Source organism: Echinops telfairi, unplaced genomic scaffold (genome assembly GCF_000313985.2).
Source record: "Echinops telfairi isolate 266 unplaced genomic scaffold, ASM31398v2 ScPeMD7_655;HRSCAF=1070, whole genome shotgun sequence".
NCBI lineage: Eukaryota > Metazoa > Chordata > Mammalia > Afrosoricida > Tenrecidae > Echinops > Echinops telfairi.
Genome location: NW_022104553.1, coordinates 11,501,840 through 11,510,200, shown reverse-complemented (window position 1 = coordinate 11,510,200; position 8,361 = coordinate 11,501,840). Strand labels below are relative to the sequence as shown.

General features: G+C 37.7%; 1 pseudogene; it reads left to right on the top strand.

The window, feature by feature from the left end:
• LOC101650164 overlaps positions 1-8,361 on the top strand; it is a 100,437-nt pseudogene that overhangs the window by 69,239 nt on the left and 22,837 nt on the right.

The following is an 8,361-nucleotide window of genomic DNA, read 5'->3' as shown; positions in this document are numbered from 1 at the left end:
TGAGAAAGAAAGAGGCCTTTCTTGCTAATATTATATATAAAATGTAAAATTGAAAGGTGCAGATCCTAGGGTTTCGGGCTACAAAGGACATCTTCCTCCTGGAGTAAAATTGGTTTCTTCACATACCACAGTTTATTTGAACTTAGCTCACTTGATTCTTCACATGTTCCTTTACTTGACTATTGAGATTGGCTGCAGTTGGCAATTGACATAAGATTTACAACAAAGCAGAGAATAGCTTCATGAAAGAAGGAGAATTGTGTTCCCATGCCAACAAATGGGTGAATGTTATAGTCAATGTCCATTGGTCAGCACCATGAACTGTTGAGAGTAGCGGGCAAGAAAGCTTCTATGGTGCACCTTATCTCACATCTGAAGGCAATGGAATCTATCAAGGAGTGGGTAATCTTATGGAAGTACTACAAGCAAAGACTATCACACCTGATGTCTCTGTCCAAACTCCAATCTATGAAGCATCTCTTTTGACACTCTGTGACCCGGAGAGAAGGGTACTGCCTCATCTCTATCTTTAGGTGATTGTGACCTTTCAGAGCACCAGAAACCCTGGTCTTCCTCTTGAGGATTGCCTGCTGGATTCAAATTCTGGAGTTTGTAGTTAGCATCCCGATTTGAATCCACTACATGGTAAAAGGATGAAAAATTAAGCAACTGTATTAATCAGACTAAAATGGAAAGTTTGACCCAAACCTTCGTTTTTGATGACATAATAGGAAAAACCAGGTTTACATTTTCTTCTTCTTTAAGTTGTTTTTGTAAATATTTTTAAGTACTGGTATTTTTTTTGGAGAAAATGTGGACAAAACAAAACAACAGTAAGATATGAAGAAAAGCGGGCACTGATTTCCCACCATAAATACACAATGATCACTACTTGTCACTACGTAGATGAACCTGTTTTCTAGAAAATCTGTCACCTAAACGTGAGCTACTATATTTGTTATTATTTCAAAGTTATTTGGTAATGAATTTTTTTTCGTTTGATTCTTAAAATTGCTTTCATTGGTAATTCTCATCACGTTTTTTCTTTTATTGTTTTTGCAGAATCACTTGAACAAAAGAAGAGTGAGTATTTGATTTTCAAAATTACAAAAAAAAAGATTAATCTAAGGGATTTCTTGTTAATATTGGATGTAATTTATAAATTCAAAATACAGAGATTCTGAGTGTTTATCATTGAAATGTTTCAGCATTTAACTCAATCTATTTGAACCTTGCTTTCTTAGAGCTAGAAATGATTCTGTTCATTAGCTAATGAGATTTCCTGCTAGTAGTAATTCACCTAAAGGTTACAACTAAGCAGAGAAGAGCCTTTTTGAAAAAACATAGGGTAGATTTCTCATTTAAATTGGGTGAATGTTTGCAGTCAGTTTCCAAAAGTCAGCACCTTGAATTGCTGAGAGCACCAGGCAACAGTGCTTCTATAGAACAACTGATTTCCTACCTGAAGGTACCAAAAGATGAAAGAGAGGAATCATATCATGAAACTGGTAAGATCCAAGAGCTATGACACCGATTGTCTCTGTTCAAGCTCCATCCTAGGAGGCATCTATTTTGACCCTCTGTGACCTGGAGAACGGGGTACAACTGCCCCTGTAGGTTCAGGAGACTGTGACTCTTTAGAGCATGAGAAATCCTCCTGGGAAATCCTGTGGACTGACTTCTGGATTCCAATTACTTATCCTGTAATTAGCATCCCAACCCCAAACCACTACATGGTAAAAGGTTGAAAAACTGAGCAACTATAAAAATCAGACAAATGTAGAAGGCTTGACCCGATTATTCATCCTTTTTGATGACATAAATTAGTAAACTCTCTTTAAACACTTTTCTCTTGTTTATGTTTATGATAAATTATTTTTTTAATGACTTCTGCTTTTAGCTACCTTTGGAAGAAGCGAAACAATAGTAAGACACAAAGAGAGGAGGCTACTGGTTTCCAATCATGAACGCATGGTGATCAGTACTTTACCATTACGTAGACGAAAATATTTTCTAGAGAATAGTCAAGTTTAACGTGATCGACTACATGTGTTATTCTTTTAAATTTATTTGGAAATGAATTCATAAATAGTTTTCCAGGATTTTTAATATTATTTTTCAAACATCATTTATTTGGACCGAATATGTATATATAACAAAATTTAATCCATCACTCACAACACAAGATTTGCAATCTTGAGCAAATTCAGTTGTGAATATTTTCTTCTTCCATGAACTCCTGAGCATGAAACCCTATCCCCAAATCATGTTCCCTGAGATCCACAGAAACCAAAACTCCCGTTATTCTCTGTACAGATTCACTGGTGTTGGATGACACACATCAAAAATATTAGAAAATCTACATGAAAAGAAAAGTTTGAAAATCTAAGTACATTATTTATTTATTTATTTATATATATATTTTTTCCAAAATCTTTTGCTTAATTTTAATACCTGAACTACAAAAATACATTACTATAAATTCCCAAGGAGGTCTACTTTAATTCAAAGATGACTTTCGCAATTATTATGTTAACTATTTGCATATAAATTTAAACTAACAAAGGATAGGCTTTTCTGGAATTAATTACTTTCTTTTTTTTTTTAAACATTTTATTAGAGGCTGATACAACTGTTATCGCAATCCATACACACATCAATTGTATAAAGCGCATTTGTACATCATTCTCAAAACGTTTTCTCTCCACTTAAACCCCAGACATTAGGTCCTCATTTTTCCCCTCGCTCCCCGCACCCCCCTCCCTCATTAGCCCTTGATAGTTCACAAATTGGTATTTTGTCATATCTTGCCCTGTCCGACGTCTCCCTTCACCAGCTTTTCGGTTGTCTGTCCCCCAGGGAGGAGGTCACATATAGTTCCTTGTAATCGATTCCCTCTTTCCTACCCATACTCCCTTTACCCTCCCTGTTTCGCCACTCACATCACTGGTCCTGTAGGGATCATCCGCCCTGGATTCCCTGTATTTTCAGTTCCTATCTGTACCAGTGTACATCCTCTGGTCTAGCCAGACTGAACATTAATTAATTAAATGGAGAAACTTATCAATCCATAAGAAAGCATCAGATATTATGTGCTAAACGATTTAAAAGGGGGCCAAAAGTGTTTTAAAAGAAAAGTATTCACTTTCCCCCTGGCCATATCTGCTAAATGGACTCTCCAATCACACTTTCAGAGAGCAAGGATCCTCACCTCCCTGGTCATTACACAGAGGGAAGTCAGCAGGTGCTGTATAGACCTCTCTATCTCTAACAAGTGATTTCTCCCCCTGATCTTTCAAAGTGATACAACACTAAATGCGACCAAAGGATCATCAAAGAGGATGTTACAATTTGACATGTCTAGATCTTTTCTAGTATTCTCTACCACCTCTCTGTCTGACAGCTAGGCAAGTCCCAGCACTGCCTATGGTCAGTGGGAAGGCTCAGAGCATATGGGGGAAGCTTGTCCATGAATTTGGGGGGAGAACGTCATTCCAAACCACCTACAAGGCAGTTGTTCCACAAGTAAAATCTCTTCCCATTGAGAACCCCAGATTTGGGCTGTATTATGTCGGGCCCTTGAATCACATAGCACAGTGTGCTTAGACCATAAGCGTGAACCTTCCCCCTGAAATTTGGGGGACAGAGGGTCATCCATAGCCTTTTACAAAAGTCCAGGTGTTCTGCCTGAAAGCTCTGATCCCAATGATGCCTCCAGATTTACATTCCAGTATGTACAGTTGTAGGTTCACATGGCACAGTGTACTTCTTCCATGAGAACTTCCATGACCGTTCACTTGCATTTGGGGATATTTTAAAGACCTCGTTTTTGACATAAATGAAGTAAGAGAAAATCAGACACTTGAATATTCCCACAGCCACAAAGCACATGAAGGTAACACTGTCTGGGCTTGAGGATGACAAAACGACTTGAGAGGTGTAGTGGTGTGTATCTTAAAGGAAAGGAATGGCTCTCTCCACATCAAATTCTCATATTTGAAATGCGGTTCCTCCTTTAAAATTGCTCCTATCAGTAACTGATAGCTTTCCAACTTTTGTTATTTTGCAGTAACACTGGAAACACAGAAGAGTGAGTACTTTTATTTGTTCAATCTTCTAGAAAGAGACTAATTACAGGGCATCAGAGCAAATAGAGAAAGAGGAGGCATTTCTTACTACTATTGTATATAAAATGTAAAATTGAAGGGTGCAGATCCTAGGGTTTCGGGCTACAAAGGACATCTTCCTCCTGGAGTATAATTGGTTTTGTCACATGCTTCAATTTATTTGAACTTAGGTCACTTGTTTCTACCAACGTTTCCTTTATTTGGCTTTTGAGATTGCCTGCATTTGGTAATTAACATAAGGGTTACAACAAAGCAGAGATGTGCTTCGTGAAAGAAATAGAATTGTGTCCTAAATTTCAACAAATGGGTGAATGTAACAGTCAATGTCCCTTGTTCAGTACCGTGCACTGATGAGAGTAGCGGGCAACAACTCTTCTATGGTGCAGTGGATGTGAAGGCAATGAAAACTATCAAAGAATAGGATAATGTCATGGAAATACTACAAGCAAAGATCTATTCCACCTAAAGTCTCTGTCCAAACTCCATTCCAGGAGGCATCTCTTTTGTCACTCTGTGACCTGGAGAACAGGGGACTGCCTCCTCTCTATTTTCTGGTGACTTTGACCCTTCAGAGCACCAGAAATCCTGCCCTTCCTCTTGAGGATTGCCTGCTGGATTCACATTCCAGACCTTGTAGTTAGCATCCCGATTTGAACCCACTAGATGGTAAAAGGATGAAAAACTAAGCAACTCTATAATTCAGACACAAATGGAAAGTTTGTCCCAAACCGTCGTCCTTTTTGATGATTCAGTAGTAAAATCCCAGTCAACATTTTCCTCTTCTTTACTTTTTTGATAAATTATTTTGAAGTACTTGTATTTTTTTGGAGAAAATATGGAGCAAAGAAAACAACAGTAAGATACAAAGAAAAGAGGGTACTTGTTTGGAACATGAATGCATAATTTTCGCATCTTGGCCATTATGTAGATGAAATGGTTTTCTAGAAAAACAGTCTACGTCAACCTGAGCTACTATATTTATTATTATTTTAAATTTATTTGGATATGAATTTATTTTGGTTTCTTCTTTAAAATTGCTTCTATCGGTAATTCTCATCACGTTTTTCCTTTTATTGTTTTTGCAGAATCAGTGGAAGCAAAGATCGGTGAGTGTTAGATGTTCAACTTTCCTAAAGGAGATTCATCAAAGGGATCTCTTACTAATATTGAATGTAAAATATAAAATCAAACTATGGAAGTCCCTAGTGTTTATAATTGCAATGTTTTTGCACTTTAACTAGATCTATTTGAACCCAGCTTACTTAGAGCTAGAAATGATTCTGTTCATTAGCTAATGAGATTGCCTGCAAGTAGTAATTCGCTTAAAGGTTACAACTAAGCTGAATAGAGCCTTTTTGCAAAGACATAGGACAGATTTCTCATTTCAAGTTGGTGAATGTTTGCAGTCAGTTTCCAAAAGTCAGCACCTTGAATTGCTGAGAGTACCAGGCAACAGTGCTTCTATAAAACAACTGATTTCCTACCAGAAGGCACCAAACCATGAAAGAGAGGAATCATATCATGAAACTGGTAAGATCCTAGAGCTATGACACTGATTGTCTCTGTTCAAGCTCCATCCTTTGAGGCATCTATTTTGACCCTCTGTCACCTGGAGAACAGGGTACAACTGCCCCCTGTAGCTTTAAGTGACTGTCTCTTTAGAGCATGAGCAATCCTCCTGGGAATCTTGTAGACTGGCTCCTGGACTGCAGTTTTTAATCTTGTTATTAGCATCCCAATTCAAAAGCACTCCATGGTGAAAGGATGAAAAACTAATCACCTCTAAAAATCAGAAAAAAGTAGAAAGCTTGACCCCAATATTCATCCTTTTTGATGACATACATTAGGAATCTGCCTTCAAACACTTTTCACTTCTTTACATTTATGGCAAATCATTTTTTAATGTTTTCTGTTTTTATTAATATGTAAAGGAACGGAAACAACAGTAAGACACAAGGAGAGGAGGGTCCTGATTTCCAATCATGAATGCATGCTGATCAGTACTTTGCCATTTTCTAGATGAAAATATTTTCTAGAGATGAGTCAAGTTTTACGTGATCTACTACATGTATTATGATTTTAAATTTATTTGGAAATGAATTCATAAATAGTTTTCCAGGATTTCAATATTATTTTTCAGAAATCATTTATTTGGACTGAGTAGATATTTATATCTCTATTACAAAAATCAATCCATCACTCACAGCAAAAGATTTACAATCTAGAGCAAACTCAATTGTGAATCTTTTCTTCGTCCATGAACTCCCGAGTGTGAAACCTTATCTCCAAACCATGTTCCCTGAGATCCACAGAAACCCAAACTCCGGTTATCCTCTGTATAGATTTACTGGTGTTGGATGACACATACCAAAAAGGTTAGAAAATCTACATGGCAATAAAAGTTTGAAAAGCTAACAATATGAACTAAATTAAACAGAGAAACTCATCAATCCAAAAGAAAGCATCAGATATGATGTGCCAATATCATTAAAAGGGGGCCAAAAGTTATTTAAAAGAAAAGTCTTCACTTTCCCCCTGGCTGTATCTACTAAATCCACTCTCCAGAGCTCATTTTAAAAGCGAAAGGTTGCTCACCTCCTTGTCATTACACAGAGGGAATTCACCAGGGGTTGTATAGAACTCTTTATCCCTAATGAGTGATTTCCCCCCTAATCTTTCCAAGTGATACAACAGTAAATGGACCAAAGGATCATCAAAGAAGATGTTACAATTTGACATGTCTAGGTCTTTCCTTGTATTCTCTACCACATCTCTGTCTGATAGCAAGGCAAATCCCAGGCCTGCCTGTGGTCAGTGGGAATGCTCAGAGCATATGGGTGAAGCTTGCCCATGAATTTTGGGGGAGAAAGTCATGCCAAACCACCTACAAGGCAGTTGTCCAGCAAGTGACCTCTGATCCCATTGACTCCTCCAGATTTGCGCAATATCATGTCAGGACCTTGAATCACAAAGTGCAGTATGTTAGACTTTAAGCATGAACCTTACAGCTGATTTTGGGGGAGAAGGTCATCCCTAGCCTTTTAAAATCCAGGTGTTCTGCCTGAAAGCTCTCTTCTTAAACACGCCTCCAGATTTGCATTCTAGTATGTACAGTTCTCGTTCACATAGCACAGTATACTTCTTCCATGAGAACTTCCATGACCGTTCACTTGCACTTGGGGATATTTTAAAGGACTCGTTTTTGACATAAATGAAGGAAGAGAAAATCAGACACTTGAATATTCCCACAGCCACAAAGCACATGACGGTAACACTGTCGGGCCTTGAGGATGACAAAATGACTTGAGAGGTGTAGTGGTGTGTATCTTAAAGGAAAGGAATGGCTCTCTCCACATCAAATTCATAGATTTAAAATTCATTTCCTCCTTTAAAATTGCTTCTATTAGTAACTGATAACTTTCCAACTTTTGCTATTTTGCAGTAATACTGGAAGCAGAGAAGGGTGAGTAATTCTAATTGTTCAAACTTAGAGAAAGAGACTAATCACAGGGCATCAGAGCAAACGGAGAAAGAAGGAGGCATTTCTTGCTAATACTGAATCTAAAATGTAAAGTTGAAAGTTGCAGATCATAGGGTTTCGGGTTACAAAGCACTTCTTCCTCCTGGAGTCAAATAGGTTTTGTCACATAACTCAATATATATGAACGTCCCTCATTTGATCCTACAAATGGTCTTTTACTTGGCTCTTGAGATTGGCTGCATTTGTAATTGACATAAGATTTACAACAAAGCAGAGAAGAGCTTCATGAAAACAAAGAGAATTGTGTTGTCATGTCAACAAATGGGTGAATGTTATAGTCAATGTCCCTTGGTCAGCATCATGAACTGTTGAGAGTAGCGGGCAAGAACGCTTCTATGGTGCACCTGATCTCACATCTGAAGGCAATGCAATCTATCAAGTAGTGGGTAATCTTATGGAAGTAGTACAAGCAAAGATCTATCCCACCTAATGTCTCTGTCCAAACCCCAATCCATGAAGCATCTCTTTTTTTTTTTCTCTCATTTTTTTTTTAACATTTTATTAGGGGCTCATACAACTGCTATCCAATCCATACACACATCAATTGTGTAAAGCGCATTTGTACATCATTCTCAAAACATTTTCTCTCCATTTAAATCCCCGACATTAGGTCCTCATTTTTCCCCTCCCTCCCTGCTCCCCCCTCCATCATGAGCCCTTGATAGTTTATAAATGGGTATTTTGTCATATCTT